Raw genomic sequence first — 24,260 nt, 5'->3', positions numbered from 1 at the left:
TTTTTTTTTTTTTTTTAACTAAAGATAGTCGCCATTTGTTTTTATGTGCTATGAATCTATGTTTAACTATTTTATGTGTATGTTATGATCTTCATTAAAATTAAATTTATCGATCATCACAAAATTTTGCCGCAGTTTACACATCGCAAAATATTATTGCAGTCGTGTTTTTGTTCTTTTCTATTTTAATTGAAATTAGTAACGTAAGCCTTTTGAATAATTCTCTGATACTTGTTATTTAGAATTATTACGGCCAGAAATAAAATTACGGGAAGAAGGAAAAAAAAAAAAAAAAAAAATTCGAATCTTTAGACCTGAAATATTTGCCAAATACATTAAGAAGGTATTTAAAAATGGTACTGCTGATTTGCTTAGAGCTTTATATTATTCTAGTGCATATTTTATTAAAAAAAATGTATTTGCACCATTTCCTGCTGATTGATATTTCTCTGAATTTAGAACTGTTTATGCATATCATATGACGATATGAAAGCACGTTGTTTGTTATGAAAAGTCGATTTCGATTTCTTTTAGTTTACGTAATATAAGAAGCAAATATTTTCTACCATCATCACTTGACACTTTTTAAGTGTTATTTATTGATTATTTAACTATTTATTTATGAGACAGATTTATTCTTAAAAAAGCGTGTGCGCATACCCATTAAAGCCACCTAATTACTATTACCTGTTACATAACTGACTTTCTGAACCTATCATATGACTTTAATGGTTCATTATTAATTGGAAATTAAAACAAAGGGGCTCCAAAGTTTGGGACTAAACACAGAGTTTTATGGTCACTGATAAGAATTAGTGTTTCTGTAAGAAAACTAAAGTACTAAAGCTGAACTCATGCGTTAACCAAAGCAAACGCATAGTTTTGTAATTTTTCTCCTACAGTTTCTAAATATCCCACTGAAATCTTAACATGCTGTAATTCAGAATGCGTTATTTTTAAAATTGCAAATAAGCAAAAATCGTATTCTTCGTTTGTTAACTCTAAAATCGTTACACAGTTTACCCTCGCATTTCGGAAACGCGACGTAAAGTGGCATGGTGCTGCCATCTAGGTTTAGCCGATAGAACTAATCCACATAACCGTTTAAAACCAAAAGAATTAATCATTACAATGCAAAGTTATGGAATTTTGCCCTACAAAATTTAAACAGTCTATAATATAAAGTTTGACTGCAGAATTTTACTATAGTATTTTCTCAATTTGTTTTACTGCATTTCAAAATAAAATAAATAAATGAGTAAACTTCTTTTGGCACTGTAATAGTATATTCAGTATATCCAATACCAACGATACCCTCAGCCGAACTTAATGAAATTTTCGTCTTCCTACCCTGAATACCATTGCTTTGTTTCTTGACAAATGATGCAATCATGCAATAGAATTAAATAGTTACTAAGCTTACAGATGTTTCGCACATTTTTTAAACAAATATTTAGATTCTTTTTTGCTACAGTTTAGAAAAAGTAATCTCCCTCCTTTATTCTTAAACAGTTAGCGAAATGGCTAGCTTCGAAACACTGGTAAACTCTTTTTTTAATTTATCATGGTTATTTCTGTCTTTGGCGGAAAACGGGCTAGCTGCATGATTTCGTGGCTCTCATTAAGTACCGGAAAAACGCGACATTTTCCCTTAGAGAGTCACATGACAGCACCACTCTCTCACAGGCTGAGTGCTAGTGTGCTATATTATAATGAAATTATTATAATATAATACATGACTGAGTGTTACTGTGCTATATTATAATGAAATAATTAGTCCAAAGGGCTTTGTCCCTGAGGGACTATTGTTTTCGTTCTGCGATTTTGCGTCGAATCTCTCTGAATGTCCATTTCACTTTTCAAACTGTTGCCATCAAATATTATTGCCCTTTGTTATATTTGAAGTAATTAAATAATGAAGAATCTGCATAAATATATGTATGTTTCTCGCATTGTGATAAAACAGCGGTACCTAGAGCCATCCAATTTTGAATGACGTAATTCTACTGAGAATATGGGCATCCGGAAGCCCAAATTTGGAATTTGTTTTATGATCGATTTCATATTTTGTAAAACTTTAACGAATTTTAGAGTAATAAACTCAACGATTTAAAAGCAAGCAATGGAACCGTTGTACATGTTTTATCTCCAGCTCGTGAGACTATGTATCGGAAATTCTAAAGATATGCTCAATTTAAAATTATTTTGCGATATTGCTCTTGAACTGAATTGCATGATTTAAGTGCGAACATGATATTTAATAAATAAAGGTAACACACAAAATGTTTTAAAAAAACGGCTCTTTGGACGTAATTTAAAATCTGAAACTTTTCCGATTTTCTTTAAAATTTCGATAAACACATTTTAGATTATTAAAAATTGTTAAAATCGCATAGTCATTTTTAAATATATGTATTGCCTTAGAGATGAATAACTGTATTTTTTACTAAGTTTTCTGAATACAGACTTGAGAGCATTTATTTATGAATACATAGTCTTTTTTTTTTTTTTTTTTTTCTTTTTCGAGAAGCATTGCTAGCCAGGATTTAATATAATTGTAAGCTCAGTTGAATTATTATTATTCGTTGGTTTCCAAGTGAAGAAATGAATGATAAATGATCCTTTGCAATAAATATAGAAATGTATTAAAAAAGTGTAAACTGTTGTGTTGGGAAATCAAAGTGATCCACAGAAAAAAGTACAACTGAAAAGTACTGACAGTGATTGTTGTATAATTATAGTAGCTGTAATTTTGTGGTTAGGTTGAAGCATCATTATTCAACGTATCATAGTAGTTTGCTTCCAATCTGAAAAGATATTTCAAGTTATGTTCAGAAATGAATCTCCAGAAACGCTGTCTTCTACAGTCTTTAAAAAGGATCAGTAGATTAAATTTTTTATACCAAATGCAAGATAAGGGAAAATAAATGTAAGTACATTAAAAATGTTACTAGTTATGACATATCTGACTTGTTTGATAATAATATCAAAACAAGTCCTCCAGTTTTCTCGCGTCGAGGATCGCCAGATTGCATCTGTTCTTGGTATGGATCTCGGGTACCCTGTAGGTGACTTTACAATTTTTCCTAGTTCCGTCCCAACTTTGAGAAGATTCTCTCGTGTGAAGGAGTAGGGAGTTTTCCATTCTACTTCTCTTACCACCAAGCCAGTCTAAAGAACCTTTGGCTCACTATGTATTTTAAATGTCCCCATACTGCAAAGACTAAAAAATATCTAAACTTTTTCCGGAAGACCTAAGATCTTATATCCAACCAGCATCGCTAGCCATTGCACTAACAAGGCCAACTTAAGCCTGTTGAAAGCCAGCCAAATAGGTGGGAAGTAGCAGTATCTACCGAATGCTATTTTAGACATTATCGTAATTGTAAAATGGCGAAAAATTCCAATTACCCCAAACAATACAAGTAATAAATGTTAAAAATATTGATTTTCATTCTTGTTACATTATCCGCGCCAATTAAGAAATAAAGGTTTTTAAATTTGTATAACATTTCACAGGCAATAATTGCAACCATCTGTTATTCGAAAAATTAAGAGCGAATACAATCTCAGGTAACTGAAAATTTCGATTAGATGGAAGGTTCCAGCCATTAAAATTAAAGGTATAAAAAGTTTAGCACATCATATAAATTAAAGCCCCTTTTTATAATTTATTGGAAATAGAAATTGTCAAAAGCTACTGCGAATGAAGAGCAAGAAAAGAGATTTATCATGTAAGATCATTTGTCCAGGTAGGCGACTTTTCTTTCTGAACATTTCATACCGCTTCGGCAAGATTAATGGCATTCTCGATGATTAGACCGAGACATAGCGAGAGTTCATTTAAAATACTGCACTGTATCTTAAACTGTTCACATTATATCACATGTCAGGCATGCATTTATAGTACTTTTAAAATAAAGTTGTTCTTTAATTTCCGTGTCATTTACGAGGAAAAGCATCATCTCATTATAAATGCAACGTCATCCGCACATTGTTTACCTGTAATAGACACACATGGTAATAATCCACAATAAAAGCAAAATTGCAACAAAAATAATATTTATTTATATTTGAATTCGTAAACTATCAGATACAAGATAGACCTATGATACGGAGTTATTGTATTCTAGGTTTATAAACTTGATTTTTGTTGTTGGACTTCTAAATTAATATTTTTTCGGCGTGTTATTTTTACCTAAATTATATGAATTTGTAAAAATATTAAGTAAACGAAGAGGCACGAACTGTACTATTATAGAATACGTTTTAGAATTGCATCACAGAATTCAACGCAAAGAAAAGGTTATGGTTTTGAACGGAAAAAAAAAAATTAGAATACATTTCAAATTAGGGCATAAACTATAAAATTAGTGATTTTTCCTTGAAAGTTAGAAAAGATTGTTTTTGGTGGTAAACGAGACAAGGGGATAAACGAGATATTATTCACAAGAAGATCTGTTGAACTAAACAGGATTTTCGAGGTTACAATAGTTGTGCTTTTCCTACCAAGTATCCCAAAGCTTAAAGGTTTTGCTTTGAGACTACTGGCTTTGAAGACTATTGACTTGAAGACTATTGACGTACATCAAAGAAGTTTCTTGAAGATGGTACTTATTATATGCTGGAAGTATTAGCGATTTATCATCCTAAAGAAGCAGCAAATCAAATAATATCGTATTTTCTTCTTTATCGTTGCTTATTCTATATACCGATGTGCCCACTAGCGGCTGAGCGGTAAAGTTGCTGAACACTAGTAGTTCGGTCCAAATTTCAAATCCCGCAAACGGTCTGGATGTAGGCGTTTTCGTGTTTTTTCCATGTGTAACGTGTATACGAGCCAGTGTCCTTTAGCAAGTCCTCCACGAAGGCATCTCTCCCTTTAGGTGGATAGCCCTCAAGGGCTTTGCTTTAATCAAATAAACCAAATCAAGTATACCCCGATATTAGCTATCCAGTTATATTCGGTCATGCATTATGAAAAGTCATATAAGAAGGTGCATTTCTGCCCGTCGTTGTTACGGACTTCCAGCATCCATGGTTACAGTAAAACTTTTCTCAACCCTTTCCTAATTTTGATCGAAAGTATCTCTGCTATATGGAATTCTTACAATCTCTTAAACTTTCGGCCTCTCAGAGGAGGAGTTTCATACCAACGGACTTTAAATATTCACAGTGACACTACCTACAGTCACAAACACCCAGGTCTTCTTACAGAATGAACCAAACCTGATACTGGCATAACAGCCAGGCGGAAGCTGGGAGAACAAGCATGGCAGGAGCTTTCATCCTTCACTATTTCAATAGAGTGATGCTTCAAATATCTGGTAATTCAAGAGCGAAATCATAAGGTGATGATTAAAATCTACATAATATTTCATTTCAAAAATAAATGCGGTAGTCCTTCTCTAATTAGTTCATTAATGACTTTGTTTTAATAATAATTAACTGTACAGAGACTGGAAATAACGTTCTTTTCAAGTTAGTAGAATGAAGTATGAAAGAAATCCAAGTCTAATTAATATACGCTGTTCGCGTGCAACTTGCTGCGGAAAATCTATTGTTAGCATTCAGATCCGAATGTCTAATGATTTTGTATTTCGCAATTCTGTCGAAGTACCCCTTTGTTCTTCTATTACGTGCAGATCTTAATCATTGTCACTTGAAACAAAAGTTACGCAATCATAGTGAATAGAAAATGCCTTAAATATGAGGAGAACAATAGAGCCAAACCATAACCTTCGAAGTTGGGAAATGTAGAGCAGATTCCACAAACATGAACACAAATTAGTTAAAACAGAGGTGCGTAAATTTCTCCTTTCTTTTTTTTCTTAAATATCTTCCGTTTAATCGTATTCTCTTTTCTTCAAACAGAAAAATAGAAATCGGAAATCGATTCTCGAGAAATGACTCAGATGTTAAACGTATACAATGGAATTCCAGTTATGTAGAATTCCAGGTATTTGGATCACTTATCCTTCTTTGAAATCCATTTAAAAATAAACTTGCTGATAAATTATTAACGTTCTTTTCTATTTTCTCATTAGTTTAAATATTAGAAAACACAAAACGGTGTAGCATATAATTTTAAGGAGTCACTGAAATCCCTTAGACCAGCGATTCTCAACCAGTGGTACGCAAAGAAACAAAGTATTTTTAACTATTAAATTCAAAAATCTCGTGAAGAAAAAGAACAATTGATAGTAATTTCCTGTGATCGAACTCTAACTGAAGATTTCAAAAATAACACTTTTGGCTGAACTGGATAATAATAATAATAATAATAATAATAATAATAATAATAATAATAATAATAATAATAATAATAAAGGCATTTCAAATAAAGCTATTAAATTTTTATTGCCTTTTTTGCACAACCTATTTGTTAAACAAGGGTTTTCTTCCATGTTATATTTGAAAAATAAATACGGAACAAAATTAAAAGTGGATCCTAAATGATAGTTAAAAGTAAGTGAAATAAGACCACACATAAAGAAATAGATACTCTCTTAAACAGGCCCAAATTTAACACTAAATTTTAGAATTAAAGTATTATAACCTAAATTTTGATCATTAAAATGGTAACCCATTTTTAATCAAATATTTTGTATGCGTGCATATTTAATACAAATAGTCAGCAGGTTGTGCAAATGGCAATATATATATATATATAATATTTCTATTGACAAATTAAAAAATAATGATTGTAAAATAATGAGTGGTGGCACTAAAGGTTTAAAAAAAATTTTTTTTGATAGTACGTGTTAGTTAAAAGGTTGAGAACCGCTGATTTAGACGAGTACGAATGAAAAAAAAAGTTTATAAGAAAAGAAAATAAAAATAATTTATCCCAATCCAATAAATATATCGTACACATTCATATACTTTAATTCAACAACATGTGAACACATCATTTTTCTAATATATACGTTTTAAGTAATATGTTGTAGGGATTTATATTTATTTTAACTAACAATTTAAAGTTTAAGTTTAGACTTTCCTATAAGCCTTCATTCCTCTAATTGTCAGCGACAAAATAGTTAAATGTTGTAGCGCGCGTGACGGAATGCAAATTTACTACTTTGAAGGAAGCATTTAAAAGCCGAGTTTCGGTAGGAGAAAAAGAGAGTTAGACTCTAGCTGCCGTCTCTGCCGTAAGTACGTTTGCTTATTGCTGGTTCAAGTGGTTTAATTGCATTTATCTGCTGCCACTAGCTTCAAAAGGGGTTTAAGTTACGAGATCTCGCTGAGCCCTGTAGGCTAGTTTTATCACTTGTTAATATCAGTTTTAGTTTCAATTATCTGACTTTGAGTTACCGCCCGAGTAGAGGTGAAGTTTGTTAGCGCCGAGTTGACGCATTGTAAATTTTGAAAGAATTAATAAAAGGGTACTTTAACCCTTTTCTTGTGTAGTTTCCTGCTACTCCAGTTTTCATAAAGCAATTTATATACTGGACTCTATAATGTTATCATATTTTAGACTTTTATTTAACAAAGATACAACTTATGAAAACTAAAAGAAAGTAGATGCTTAGTATATATTTTACTCTTCTTTGCTTACTCCCCGAATCACTGTTTAGCCGTAACCAAGTGCTTCACTTTTGTAAACCTATTAAGCACTTTTGAGATGTTATGTCTGAAAGCAAGTAATATTTTTCTTTAGAGCTACTTAACTATATGTATATTATGTAACTGCAATTATGTAACTTTCTCTTTCGCTTCTTAATAATAAAACATGCTATAACGAGTCCAGCGGTCGCTGTGACGGAATTTCGCTTAATATACTCACGTCAACTGGGAGCTTTCAAATCGGTCTTTGTAATGGCAATATCGCTATAATAAACAGCCTCTAAAAAGTGTATAATGATCGTTGGAATAAAGGAAGGTGAATGAAAAATAAAATCTCTTCGCTTGCATTACAGTAAATTTGGATTCTGAAGTAATGCAGGGATAATTTTAAAGAAACTACGAATTAGAAATTATACAAATTTAAGTCCTGGGATGCGTGAAGTTCATAGGTCTGAGCTCACTGAAGTTTTTGAAGCGTAACTAAAGCAATTTTTTTTTTTCTATTTTTATTAATAACTAAATTTTGCTCTTCTAACGTTTGATTCGTGTCTCTGACTCAACCGAAGAGGCAATACTTAAAATAGACAAACGATTATTCTGTACTGAAGTGAATAAATAATGCATCGCATTAGAAATATTTTCACTTAGAATGGAGCAAGCATTCATAAAAATTATAAATCTTCGGTATTCTATATATCATGCGAATTAGATGTATTATAAATTAAAATTCATTACAGAGATAAACAAAAATAAAACATAAGTTACTAAAGAGTTCCGTGCATTTCTGTTAAGCTACTCAGTAACTCAATCGATATTTAGTTTTAGTTTGAAAGGCAGATGAAGATCTAACGCAACTTCAGCTGACAACATCTTCGAGAATTGACTGTTTTCTAGACCTGGTAGAAGGAGAGTAGGTGCTAGGCTTCATGCCGCTCCGTACAGTGTCTGGGGTTCATAAATTGTGCCGCCTAGTACCTTAGCGCCGGCTCTGCAGGAAAGATAAATGTCTCGTTTGTTTGATTATAGCAAAGCACACAGGGGTTATCTGCTTAAGGGAAGAGATGTGTTCCTGGAGGACTTTCTGAAGAAAACTTGCTCGCATCCACGTTACACATGGGGAAAAGCACAAAAACGCCCATGCAGCTGGTCCCTTCGCAGAGATTGGAACCCGGATCGAACTACTAGTGTTGAAACTTACCGCTCGGCCGCAATTAAGACTGGGAAGGTAAATGGAAGATTTTATGTCTCGTAGAATGGCAACATTTAGCAGGTTACGTAAATGATAAATGACACTACTTTGACAACATTTCGCAACTTAAAGCAATCGAACGTGAAAAAGCGGAAAACTATATCGTACTCATTTCTAAAGAAATAATAATAAGCAGAAGAAGAAACTATAAACTTTAGTCTTAAGATCAATAAAAAAAGAGATTAAGTAGTTCATTGAAATGAAGATACAGACAAAGACATCAGATTGATCTATGTGTTAGAAGTTGATGAGTGTTAAATCCAAGCACTTAGTAGAAAGCTTTCTTTCCCAATCCCACAACTCCGACGTAATCTCCCCAAATGGTCCTCTCGAGAAAAGGGAAGATTAGCTAGGAGCAGAAGCCAGCTGTTCAGTTACAGCACCCGAATGCTGAAATAATGCTTGGATCATGACACATACACTGAAGGCAGTAAAATGAAATACAGACCGTAAGGAGGTTTATGAAGGTAAAAAAATTTACAGAAATTCTTTTGAGTTACTAAAAATAATGTTCACACGGTACTACATTTCCAAGCATTCTAAGCCCCAATTAACGAGCTTCTAAATTTAATTTAAAGCGAACCGTTATGCGGTAAAATTTGAGAAATGCCATAAAATACATAATTTATGTTCTGAATATAATAATCTAAACGTAGATCGTAGATCTCTGCTGAATATTTCATCTCTGTTCTTAGACAAAATAAGTTTTTGCTAATGGCCGTACCTTATTCCACCTAATTTTCAAACTGTTTTTGCAAAATTTTCGTGTTGCAATTTCAACGGTTGTAAGTTATTTCGTTTTAGCTAAAGTTTACTCCACTTTATTTTTTATTTACATTCAGAATTTAAATTGCCCCGAGCCCGGCTCCGGTACTTCTTTTTTGAGATTTTTTAGAGTACTATTTTTTTTTTTAAATAACTGAACTGCAATATCAGCAGAAAACTCTTTTGGCTTCAAAAATTCATTTTAATAATAAGTAAGCTTTAAAAATTGATTCTGATTTCTGAATATATGTCTCTCTTTCCGTGGGAAATAAACTCTTAGATATCCAACTTAGGACTTTTAAGGAAAGAAGAGCCTCCACCTACTTGTCAATTATTAATTATTTTATTATTAATTGTTTTTTTATTCAGGAAGTGCAATGAATTTACGAGGGTGGGTAAATAGCCAACGCTAGTAAAAAAAAAAAAAAAAAAAAAAAAGGAAACGAAAAAAGAGTACCTGCAGCCTTTTTGGAAAGATATGACCAAATATGGGGGCATATATTCACTTGTACTGAAGCTTACGTTTGTTCTCAGCTAGTCCTCGGATTCGAGGAAACTAACTCTCCCCTGCTTGACAGCTAAAATTTCGTCGGCAGGGGTAGCGGTCAGAAAGTGTTGAACTCTTCTCTCCTTGTTTTCCCACTTACACACCCTTCGACAAAATTTCCTCCATACTGAGATAGTACTTGCAGCATTCTTTCATTTTCATTAGTGACGCTTTAATCGTTTTGCTATTTTCATAGATGCCCTCGAAAAGAATAAACTATATTTCTACCATTCCTTAAAATAGCACTATCTTCATCGCTAAATTCTGCAAAATCCCAGTTGAGCTATTTCTTACTTTTGAGTTTTTTTTTTTTTCTTACTTTTGAATTTACTTCCAGTCGGAGCTCCAAATAAGAGAAGGCCCAATATTTTATTTTATTATTTAATTACTTATTAAATTTTTATGTATCTCTTTATATTTTATTGAATTTTACGTTTACTTATTCAGTTACTTTAATGATAAAATTATTTTAATTAATAATTACATTATTATTTTGCTATTTTATTTATTGATTTATTTTCCTCTTTCCTGACAGCCTTCCATAGAGCTCCGGTTAGAAATTCAGCCCTGCTTATGCTGATTCCTTCTTCCTGCGAACAGGTGTTTAAATAATTATGCTTTTTATAATTTTGAAGACTCAAAGTTTTAAACTTTTTTCTTATATTATCAACATCATATTTTAATGCATGCAATTCATTTTTCGTTCTAATCGTTACCAAATTAGATTGCATAGTTTAAGGGATCAAGGTTGTTACTTTTACACGATTGTTATGTTTACACGATTGAATGGCTGATTAATTGTGAAAAGTCCCAGGAGGTTTGCAAGCCTAAGAGAAGGGATGTCATCGTGGATGACTTCTAAGTAAACACGCTTGTATTCAAATTACTAACGTAAAGCACAAAATCGTACCGCAGTTATCCTGTTCATGGTGATCTAAAGCTGAACATAATATTAACTAACTTAATTACTCAGCCACTTATGAAATTACTTTTAGCCATTTACTTTATTATATATATATAAATTATGTGTGTGAGAGTGAGAGAGAGAAAAAGAGAGGGAAAGAGATATAAGACGTAAAAGAAAATTATTACCTTTAATTTTATTTGAAGTAGACTTTTTTATTCTCCATTTAATTTGGCTCTCTCCCCTTTCTGTCCTAAAAGTAGAGAAATTGTTTATAAAAATTTTTGTGCACTGTATTTTTACAAATTAATCCATTTCATGCTTACTTATGTAATTCTTCATTGCGGATAGCTTTTATTCAAATTAAAGAAATTTTTTTTCCTATCGGGTTTGCATGCATGCATATCGGACGCTTCTAAATGCGCGTCCCCTTATTTGGTCTACTTCGCTTATACGCGTCACTTGCATCTGCTGTCTGTCATCTATTGTTGGAAAATGTAAGCTTTCAGAAACTGCGTGGGTGCATATCGCACCTATAATGATGTGTGAATCAAATATTGCGTCTCCAGAATTTTTCTATCCAGTAATAAAATTACGTTGAATTTGGCCACGTCTATCTGCAAGTCCACCATTCTATCTACGCATTAAAGCAACTCCAAGTTATTAAGATGCAGATAAATATCAACTTTTAACATTTCTCTCTCCAATTATTTATTGCAATAAGTCCACAAAAGGACTGAAAACTATGTTTGAAGTGTGTGCTATAGGAAATTATTTTCACTCCTAATTTTCCATAGCGACATTTGCATTACAAATTGATATTTTTCTTAATATACTGAATTAAAAAAATGTTTCACTGTTTTATGAAGGTATCAGACTAAAATTTTGTGGTATTAGAAATTTATATTTTAATAATTTGACTTCATAAAGAACATAAAGAATTTTAAGATTTTAAATTATTATATGTGAGGAAGGTTATTAAAAATTACTGTAAAAATAATTAGAAATTTGGATTATTGTTTAAATATTTTGAATTATTTTTAAGAGTTTGGAAATTAATTTGAGAATGAAATAACTGTGACTATAAATAGTAATAAAATAATTTTGAATATTACTATAGAAATATGTAATGAAAATTTTACTTTTGAGAGTTAGTATAAAAATATAAAAACTGTAATAATATTGAATTTATTATAATCAGATAATAATTGTATGCAAAGATAGCATATTCAAGATAAACTCCCCTATTGCGAAAAATTACTGATTTTTCATGTTTAATTATTATTACAATTTTATATATAATGGGGTGAGGTTTTAATTTTTTAATGTAATAGAATTTTTAGCTTAGTTCAAAAAAGCCATTTGCCTTATGCAACTAACGGAGGCCTTTGTAAGTAACTGTCGAGCATTTACATCCGTTAATGTGGATTTGCCCAAAAGATGGATATGTTTGTATTTGGAAAACGCTGTGGGGTCTTCTAGTTTCTGTAAAATAAGAAACTTAGAAATGCACTAATAATGATATAAACCATTATTTCAGTAAATGATGTTAAAGTACAAGTTATAATAACAAAAAAGAGTTACGTTATAAAAGTTTGTTGTTGTGATTGTTAAAAATAAGTAATGGGTGCATAAAATTCTTATATTTCTGATATTGTGTGAAAGGTTTTGAAAAACCTTCTCTGAACAATTATGAGTATGAAGACTCTGAACCTTATTGTGACAAAGTACTCTCAGATTTAATTCTCTCTCAATCTAGCTTATAAAGTTTTTTTTTATAAATTATTATTGTCGAGTGATGTAAAATTCTTATTCGCTAAGTCTGTAAGACGTAACTTGAAGATACAAGCTATTAATTTTAATCCAAATTTATTTCAATTATTTAATACTGAAGAATTTTATGGCCATAAATCATAATTAATAACTTTGATACATTTATAGGTATTGTGAACAAGGAACAGAATTTTTTTTGTTACTTGCCATTGTATTTAAGAATCGTATAGCTATCAGCAAGTAGTTACAAGCTATCTGTCTCAAGCTATCAACAAGCAGTTACGCTCATTCGCTTATGAGGGCATGCTCATTTTTATCAAAATTTATTTTGACGTTGCATTATATTTTGTTTTTCTATGTTATTAATTTCTAAAGTGCCTTTTACATTGCTTTACAATAAGAAATTATGAATAATTTTATATTCAGTGAATAACTGAATAATATATATAGTATAATAATTTATGGAATTTCACGGATATGTAAAAGAAAACTTTTGGCTTTATATCAAATAGAAAAGTTTTACAAAAGACTTTCAAAAGAATCAAAAATCTCATTATGATATTCAAGCAAGGATTCCAAGACTGAACTTTTACAATTATTTCTTAAAAAAATTAGGACAGTCATTACAGTATTTTCAGAGAAAATGAACTTTCATACCTTAAAAATTGGACAGAAAATGTCAATAGAACTCTACACTTGCATTTATTATTAAAAATGTTATATACAAAATTTCTTTCATTAAATAATTATTTAGATTAAAAAGTTTATAATTTTTTCCACGATTATAGTTATCTTCACTCGCTAAACCTCTAATGCCTTCTTCTAAAAAGCCTTTCCTATCGCCAAGCCTTTTTCTCATCGAAGGTAGGGAGATATGTAAAATATAAAATATTAAAGAAAATTATTAATTTTAATTTGGAAATAGTGCTTCTTATTCCCCATTTTAATTTAGATATCTCCTTTTTCTGTCTTAAAAGTATAAAGTGTTTATAACATTATAAGAATTTTTCTGGACTGCATCTTTCCAAAGTAATTCATTTCATGCTTGCTTACGTAATTCTGCAATGAGGATAGCTCTTAACTTTTAACTATATTACACGCTTCTTAAATGCGCATTCCCTTTTTTTCTACTTCGCCTTGCTGCTACTTAAATGTTAGTTTAGCTTCTGCTGTCCATCTAAATAAATGTAAGATATATCAAACTGGTCGGGGGTGGGCACATCTCACCTCTAAGATGATGTGGGAAGAGTGAGTACGTATTGCAAGAATGAACCCTGCAGAAGTAAATTGCGTAATATTTTCGGCCACGTCTACTTCGGGTATCTTAAAGAAGCATTTTTTTTTTTTTTTTTTTTTTTGTTGTAACATACAGAGAGCTAAATACTTCTAGAGTTGCATATGGTCCATTTTACTGTCGTTCTTAAAAACTTCCAAAAGGAAAACAAGTGAAATCTTTTAATCATTATCACCGCTTTTTTCTGTACAGCATATTTTGCAGTTTGAACCATCACAAGGTTAAATAAATAGGAACTGGCAAAACGTGTTTACTTTCAATTAAATATGTATCTTTATAAATTTGTTATAAATCAAGCCGCAATCGTTCTTATTTTACTTGTAGGCTCCGTAGCTTGCAAAGAATCTTATAAATTAAGCTAGAAAAAGTATAGAACACCAATAGGCACTTTATTGCAAAGATAAGATTGTAAACCAGAATAGGAAAGATATGTATTCATACAACGTTAATCAAACATGTTATTTGACAGAAAAATTAAGCGAAGAATACGTTATCAATTCTCGCTTTCAGCCAGATGGTTATTTCACGCTTTAAAAAACAGTCAATTGAAAGCAAAGCGATATGAATTATTTACTTACATAAAGCATATTAAAAGTAACTTTATTCGCTCTGTTCGCATCGGGAAATAAAAGAGTTCCTGGTCTTAATTTACTTTCGCACGCGAATATCCACTTATTAACCGACGATAAGCCAATTAAGGGGCAGAAATTATAACATTCGAAGCAAAGAACAAAGAAGTTACTGTTTTCGAAAGATTCACAGATTGCAGAAGACAGGGAAAGCGTAAAGCGTATGGACGTAAAAATATTTTTTATTGAACACCAACCAGAGATATGAAATGCTTTCCGATTGTTGCAGATATCTATTTGTAATTGCTGTTTGGCAACGGTTAGCCGAAGAAAAGCCTGTTCAGAGGTAAAATGGCGCTGAGCAGAATGCGAGCTGTTAATTGTCTTGTACATTGGATAGTATATCCGAGCAAATTTATAAAATATGCGTATTAACTGAATGTTGGTATATTCTTTGAAAACCGGGATAAAAGAAGCAGAAATTTACGGTAAAGGAGCTTTTACAAACCTAAAAGGTTCTTTCATTCTATAATGTAGAACGTTTTTATTTATTTAATTATTTTGAAATGAAGTTTGGGTATTTAATAAGCCCCACTATTATCAGCAAAACGGAAGTTATACATTCCAACCAGTTGACTCAACTGCGATACCTATGTAAAAGATATAAATTCTATTGAGCTAATTTGTAGAAATAAATAAAGGTTATTTTAAATTTAGAAGATTATTTAATGAAAAATGGGCTTGTCTTACGAATTTTGGATATTATGAAAGAGATTAATTTTGCAAAAGACAAGAATAATCATCCCCTTTTTTCTAATTTCGTTCATTTTGATACTTTAAAAGTTTAGTAACAATTAATAGTATAGTAACAATAAATAGCTTAAATATTTCAAAGGTAAACGTAATTAATCATTACAGTTAATTATCATTAAAGAAATAAGTTCGCATTTAATAAGAGAATTGCATTTCACCATAAATATTAAGAATCTATAAGATGAAATTAAGATTAATACTGATTGTAATTTAAGTAGTAATGTTTTGTGTAATTATAACATCTTTTTTCACTACGAATTTTAAAATTCGCATATCTTCTTTCCATATGAAGAAAGGAATTGTATCAAATTTGAATTAATTTATTTATTTGGTAACAATTTAAGCGAACTTTTTCTTAATGCAACTAAAATTTTTTAACCATTCTTAAGCATGCGCTGCAAATTATTTGAACCATCCTACTGAATAGAATAAGTACAACAAAGTACGCGCTATTCGTGTGCTCTAAGTAAACTTCGTCTAATTCAGATATTAATTGTGAAATTTTTGTTTATACTAAAATATAAGGGCTAAAAGAACGAGTAATCAGGACTGAAGAGAATTTTTTTTCCCCTAGTTGTCTCAAATGCAATGTAAAGCTGCCACGTTTCAGAAAATGAGTTTGACAATAAGTACCAGTGTTTAGAAAATTTATAATCGCACAAGTTATATTTCGCACAAGGTGCCATGCACAAGAGACCAGCAGGCTGTGCAATATATATATATATATATATATATATAAATATATATATATATATATATAAATATATATATATATATATATATATATATATATATATGTATATATATTATTTTAATCCAATGGCACTTGCGTATTCAGCATTGGCCACTCCTAAGACTAGAAGTGGTGGCCATTTTTTTGTGGAGGCACCTAATGGGCAGCCACTGTTGCCTCTTATGAAGGGGCAGACAGTTACAACCATGCCTTCTCCGAAATTCGAACTCGGGCCTTTCGGTACGGCAGTAGGCTTCCCTAACCTCTAATACCGTCTGGACGGTAGGCGATGCAATATTTAGGAAGCCAACTGATACGGACAAAAGACTTGACGTCACAACTGGATAAGAGGTTATCTTTTATTGGTAATCCAGGTGTAATTTTCTTTGTTTATCAGTTTTTATCCCTTGACACTTATTACACATATAATTTTTTAATATTCCAGCTATTTTACTAAGTATATAATTGCTAATTCCATATGTCCCCTTAATAATTTCGCTGTTATTCTGGACATTCATTGCTTATTCGCACGCATTTTGCTTAAAGCTTTTTAGTTTTCTTCGTACTCTGAATTTAACTTATTTCTGACATCTTCTGTTCATGATTACATTTTCTTTAATCTTAATTGCATTCCTAATTTTTAATTGTTTTATTTAATTTTGCAGAGAATTTTTTTTATTTTATGTTTTTTTACCAACATATTCTTCATTTTATCTAATTTGTTATATTTTCATATCATATGCATGAGTTTATTTAATTTTAGGTGTGAATTTAAATTCTTTCGTACATTTTAACTTTCGTAATTTTTAACATGAACTTAATTTTTAACTAATTTGTTATATTTTCAGGCTATATACATGATTTTTATTTAATTTTTAACTTGTTTAACATTCGCAATTTTTAATTTTATGGTTATATTTTCCCACCATGCAAAAGATTTTTTAAAAATTTTAAATGTCATGTTTTACTTCCTTGTACGAAGTAAAAAGGAAGTATTGTAATCGCGAAAAGTTTCAGGCAGGATATTTCAACGAAAATATCCATTTTGACCTCTATCGAATGCAATTTAACGATGTTTTTGCGCGATATCTGTACGTAAGGACAGAATAAAATACTCTTTTCCTTCAAAAAAATTATAAAACTGCTTTAAAATTAATTCTGAAGAGAATTTTTCGTGGCGTCTGTACGAACGTATGTACGCACGTATCTCGCATATCTCAAAAACGAGTAGCCTCAGAACGTTGAAATTTTGTATATAGGACTGCTATAACATGTATGTGCACCTCGTATTTTGGTTGCAATCGGCCTCACCAAACGTATATAAATATATTTATATATATATCCACTCAGTTACCCGGCTCAGTGATCTCAGTTTCTTTACTTTTTTGTTTGTAAATTGTACATTTTTTTGCTTTAAAAATGATTGAATTATGTTGTTTTTATCTTCCGGTTAAGGATTTTATGCCTTTAGTAAATCTGTGTGCAATATTTTTAGAATTATCAGCAATTTTAAAGTTGTTTAATTGCCGCTAAGCCTATTTTTAATGGCGGCCATTGATCTTTACATTTGAAACAGGAGACTAGTGGATTTGTGGCCAATCTAGAGAAACTTAGCTTCGCAACAACAAAGATAACGCATTCATTTATTATTGCCAATTAAATCATGCATAATTCTTTCTGGAATTTTTTCGAGGAAATAAGCGTTTGAGATTTACTTCGTAATTTTTAATATAGATATTTTGAGTTTTTATGTATTTTTGCCTTCTCGCGAAGTGAGAACTGAATTAATTAAATGAGAAATATTAAATCGTCTGTGAAAAACTGTTTCTTTTTTGTTTTGTTTTCTTAATTTCTTTTATACATCATTTTAGCTTTATTATAGTATTTGAATAGAACATGTGGCAACGATTAGATAATTCTATTCTTTAAATGATATAAATTTTGTGCATTATGAGTTATAATATGAACGAAATATATACGTTAACTGTTATATAATTATTGGATTATATAACAGTTAACTTAGTTTCCGTTATATAATTATTATATAAGTTAACTGTTATATAATTATTAATACTGTTAAGTGAATCTAACGCCAGAGTGTCGCTATGGTAAACAATGTTTTCGAGTTAATTTTAAAGAATGCATTTATTCTATTGTGGTTTATGCGCTGTCCGCGAAGTAGATTTAATTCAATCCAATAAGTTTAAATGAAATGCAAGAAAAAATACGTATAATTTAATATTCCAATACAAGGAAGTCATGTGGTGTACACATCAGATTTTTTACTTTTGGCATTCTTTTCCGTTATACTTCATATGCACTTTCTATTTTAACTCACTTCTTTTATTTTCCGATAATATACCGATAATATAATAATAATTTATAATTTCCGCTAATTTTAATTAGTTTTATCTCCTTGTCTTAGTCTTAATTGTATAGTTGTATACAATAGTAATAATTGTATAGTTATTTTATCTCCTTGTATAGTCTTAATATTTTAGCTTTTCTACATACTCTGGCATTTTCTTATAATATTGAACTCGTTTTTTATAATTTTTTATCGTAATAATGTTTTCGAGTTTATTTATTATGCTCTTTCACTTAATTTTACAAATTCCCCATATTTAACTAAACACACCGAGATTTTTAAGCTAAACATTTAACTTTACGGCTGTTAAGTTAAATAAGATTATTCATATACAATTCATTGAATAGTCCTCATTTTGTAGTCCTCATTATTTATAGTTCTTTTAATTTACTTGTTGTACTACCGTATTTACTCGTGTAATAGTCGCACTTCTTTTTGCCACTTTTTAATTGTGGCTTCTATGTGCGATTAGTATGCGAGGAAATCTACTAAACAGTATTGTACACTTTTGAGGATTTTTTCTGCTTCAAAACGAAGGGTCGACTATTACGCGAGTAAACACGGTACTTTTCATTCGCATTCTCAAGCTTTTTAGCTTCCTACGTATAGAGATACCTCTTTCTAATTTTTAATTTACTTGTCTTATATTTCGACTGTAATTAAACATCTACATAATTTTATATGATTTAATTTTAGGCATAAGTTTTCTTCCTTATATTAAACGGCATAGATTAATATGTTTTATATTTGAATGCGTGTATTTATTTCTCATATATGTTTAAGGCCTTAGATGTTATCAATGTTTAGTTTCAACATTTCAATTCCCTTTAAGCCTGCTTAATGTATTCTAAATTCTTTAGAATGAAGTCTCAAATTTCTTCAATAATTTTAGGACTATATTCCCTGTTAATTATTCTCATACAGAAAATTTTCCCATTACTTTTAACATTTAATATCTTTTAATTCAGTATATTTCGCTAATTTGTTCCATTATTTTTACATTTTAAATGAATGAATTATGCTAATATTCGCTTATCGCCTGCGCTAATTATGACTATTTCCGCCTTCATGAACAACTTTCAAGAGAAACGAGTAATTATTTACGTCATATGTTCGAAGAAATTCCGAACAGCAACATTTTCAGTATCTAATCAGAAGTGAATTACCATTGATTTACCGAGTTGGTTACCAATTCATCTCTTTACATTTCGTTTTATTCACATACCTTTATTTCGAGCTTATAGCGTTAATACTTTTATTCGAATTTAATTCACTTCCAATGCAATTCACTACCCAACTCTGTAGAATCATTAGGTTATTTTGAAGCAGGAGTGCATGATAAATGAGCAATGCCCTCGCCGGAATTCGAACCTGGACCTCTCAGATATGCACCGAGTGGGCTACCGAGAGTGCTACCACGAAGGCATGCTCTGGAAAGAGAGGAAAAGCACTTTATAATTTCATTTATATTATATTTCATAATCTCACATACTAGGATTTTTACGAATTGAAAAAGCGAATATTTCGTTTTTAATCATTTGAAAATACAATTGACATACTGAACACATCTTAAGGTAGATTTGCTATAACAAAGTACTATCATGCTTTACTCATTTGTAAACATCCCGCAACATTTTTACCTTTTAATGCTTATTTCACTGGTTTTTTGAAGTCGTTAGGAAATACTATACTTGATAATTTTACTAGGCGATATACTCTTGTAAGGAATATTTTAAAATTAGATTGTTATAGTAATAATAATATTCTGTGCTAAACATGTTTAAACACATAGATTCAGAATATTTTTTTAACCTAATATATGACACGAGTTTCATCATGAATGTCGATTTTCATTAATTTATTAACCAATGCATTTCCTTATCTTGTTAAAGACTATATTATATCTTCATACAACACAACAAGGGGAGGACCTTGATTCGAGCAGTTGGGTTATACCGAACATAACAATAAGTGATATACATATATTTTGCAGAAGGAATCAAACAAGGAAACAATAAAAGATACTTTACCAAAACCTACATTATATTTTCCAATATTTTTAACTTTCGTACATTCCGAATACAGAAATTTCTACATAACTCCTCATCATATAATCTAATATTCCTTACTAATACCCATTTAATGAGGAATAATCCCTTTTGAATACAAAATTACATACAATTAATGTCCAATTTGCTTATAATTGTACGTATAAGTTTGTATTGCAGGAATCTTCTACGCATTTTTGAGAACTGTAATTTAATTAATATTGATAAATATTACCTGTTTTCCAAGATGAAAACTTCAAAGACTATCTGATTCATTTAAATATTCATTCATTACATACTGCCTTAGTACAAAATATCCAACTTAGACCTATTTTATTACGTAATATTAAGAACTAAGTATGAAATAAGCATGTTCCACTGTAGAATATTTATTCTTTTACACAAATAAGACTATAGTCTTTATAGAATATAAGTTATTTACATGGAATTCTTAACGAGTTTTAGAAAATGTGCTATAGAAAGCAATAATATATTTATCTAATAATGAGTCCTAACAGATTGTTATCCACTTCTGATTTACTACCAGGAGAAAAATTTGAAGTTCGCTTTATCGAGGCAGAATACGCAGAGAAGTTATGAGTCATTTTGCAGGACAATCAGTACTTTAGATTCATTTAATACTGATTCAACTAACTATTTTCCCTCCGGATTTTTATAGGATAAGCATATTTATGATACATATTATTAGATTAGTTCCAAGCGTTATTGGAGGAAAATGCAACGAAATATCCAGTACGCACATACTCATTAAGACAATCCCACTTATCAGGAATAGTAAAACTGCCTGTTTTTCGATGAAATATAAAATCTTATGGCATATGATTAACAAATCTGAGTACGATTTCACTTTCTGTAACCTGTATGAGATGAAAGAGAGTTTTCTGATGATTAATTTTCAACCCTTAGGAAGTAAGAGTAAAGCGATGAACCAGTATTTTAGAAATGGTCTTCCTTTTTCTAAATCTACCCTTTTATACTAAATAAATTGTCCCTCATTTTTTCTTCGAAGACAAATGTATTTCTCCTAAAAGGCAAAAATAGGAAAGTTTTCGTAGATTTAACTTCAGTCCAGTCATACTTTCATCGAAAAACAAATGATTTGACTTGAAAAATAGGATATTTTTCTCACGAACCTTGAAATAATCACAATCGGATACATATTTATCACTCAATAGTTCAGTTTGAAACTTTGATATTTTTTAATGATATATACATCGATTTTCATCTCTAACTTTATACGTATGTCACACATATTTCAATGGCTTTCATACTTAGAATATTGTAAAAGACTTCTAGTTGTGGCTATTTCAATTTATATTATTGAGAAATATATTGTTACGTTTTTTGTATTGATTTATTTAGTTTGCTATTTTTAATAGAATTGTTATTAAATTGTTTCATTTCCCCGTGCAATGCTACACGCGACTTATTTGAAGAGAAAACTAAGCCGAAAAAATTTTTAAAATACAGGGGCACGCTCATTGAATAAATAGATATCTCGTAATTGTAGGCTTCTACTTTTCAGGAAAAATTGAGAAAATACCATGCTCGTGCTGATTAAAAAGCTTATAAAAGCCAGAGAAAGAACACCTTAGTTCAGTTGTTTTATGACTTTGTTTAGAAAACTGTTGTTGCTGACTGTAGCGAATTCGTGGTGAAACCGGATTAGCCTTCTCTATTTTGAATTAGTTCCGTTGAACGTTTTTAGTAGTTTAAAAGATAACTACTGTGAGATATCGCAATATTGCACGAATATCTGAAGAAATTTAAGCATTTTGTTTTATTTGTTGTGATAATAATACATTTTTATTCACTTTTATTCGGACTTGTGCATTCAATTTATTACGAACCCGTAAGCACGCAACAATATTGATTGCTTTCAGAAATATTCATTTCAGATTTACAATCTGAAACATTTGAGTAAAACACTTTGCACAACAATGGCAACCAAATATTACAGAATTTTTTATGAAAACATGAAATATTTCCAGTTCCCCTTCTAGAGATACCAATAATTTCCAATATAAACAGAATATTTAATTCATATCATAACTTCAAACAATATTTGCAAAGAGAAAAGTACTTCAGATATTTACATAACACCAAGCAATCTTATGCATGTTTAAAATTTTAAACTAATTAATATGGATATATATCTGAAAGAAACTCTCTAACATTTCGTTCTTTTACTTGTAAATCATTTCAAATGATTTCACATCACTCAATGAGGAAACTATCTGAAGTTTTTTCTAAAATTTAATATACTTATCTAATTCTTTAATTTATAAGATAAGAAATATTGAAAATAATAAGGAAACAAAACATTACTATTTCAGAATTTAGGAAGAGGTTTTTTTTTTTTTTTTTTTTTTTTTTTTTAGTAATGATAGCCCAAATATGCTGAGGGTGATGCATGATTTTAATAATTTCGTACCACACATTTAAATATCCTATTATAAGGTATTTCTCCAAATTATAACTCTTCAATCGAGCTTAAATACATGTTTACCAACTAGATTCATTACATGATTTCATACGTTCCTTGTATTTTTTCTGAAAATAGAAGTTTATACTTCGCATATTCAAACTATTACATTGAATCAATTAAATTTTAAAATCATATTTAATTAGCATTTTTAGTCTGCAAAACTATTTTAAATGCCATATTCGGTGTTCAATATGTGTCAGTTTCTCTTAATAGTACAGTTACACAACACGAAATACTAGAACAAAAAGCTGAATAACCTATATGCAGAAGAAAAACTAGAATTTTCAGAAATTACTCAAAAAATAGATTCAATTGCTGGAAAAATAACAATATATTATATAATCATATGCACGTTTCATATATTCAACGCATTTCTGAAAACATATCTTCCCTTAATTTAAGATTTTCTAAGGAAAAGTAGTAAAAGACAATTAATATTCAAATTATCTGTAATGTTATACTTTCAGTACCTTAATTATTTTATCACATGGATAGTATCCGTTCATACGTGACAAATAGATATGATATAGCAATGCATATCAGTCTTCGCATAGAAATGAAAATTCTACGTACATTTAAAGATAATAAGATAAAATTTTAAATATGTTGGTTAAAAAGAATGAAAAGAAATTCTGTGCAAAGTTAAATAGAACAATAAAAAATTAGTAATGCAATTAAGATTGAGGGAAATGTAATCATGAGCAGAAGATGGGAGAAACAAGTAATTTAGAATACGTAAGAAATTAAAAGCTTAAAAATGTGTGATCGTAATTAAAAACTTCACCTAAAATTAAGTAAACTTCATGCGAATAAGAAATAAATGCCCAAAATAAGAGGAAAAAGTTGTTAAGGGTACATTAACCATTATATGCATAGTAAAATAGCTGAAATATAATATATATATATATGTAATAGGTGCGAATGTTCTAGAAGGTACTGGTTTTGGGGAAGATCCTGAATCGCAGAAAATTAATTAAAGGTTGCTAGTTCGCAAAGAGCAAAGCCATCGTATTTTATATATATGGGTGAAAGATAATTTACGAAAAAAACTACCGCTGAAAAAAATCGATAAAAGATAAATTGTTATGAAACTGTGCCGTCAAGTCTCAGTCCACTCCC

The 24,260-nt window shown here is 30.3% G+C and overlaps 1 protein-coding gene across 2 annotated transcripts in view; it reads right to left on the bottom strand.

Annotated features, from left to right (window-relative positions):
• LOC118182611 (uncharacterized) overlaps positions 1 to 24,260 on the bottom strand; it is an 826,788-nt gene that overhangs the window by 593,944 nt on the left and 208,584 nt on the right. The window contains exon 2 of one of the 2 annotated variants that reach the window (XM_035352007.2): positions 11,223 to 11,287. The exons of the other annotated variant lie outside the window; for it this stretch is intronic. The gene's annotated coding sequence lies outside the window, so the exon portion shown is untranslated. The remainder of the gene's footprint in view (positions 1 to 11,222; positions 11,288 to 24,260) is intronic. 2 annotated transcript variants of the gene reach the window in all.

Source organism: Stegodyphus dumicola, chromosome 7, assembly GCF_044657685.1.
Source record: "Stegodyphus dumicola isolate Sdum_Otavi_A_Nest chromosome 7, ASM4465768v1".
Taxonomy (NCBI): domain Eukaryota; kingdom Metazoa; phylum Arthropoda; class Arachnida; order Araneae; family Eresidae; genus Stegodyphus; species Stegodyphus dumicola.
This window is presented reverse-complemented; position numbering and strand designations above follow the sequence as displayed.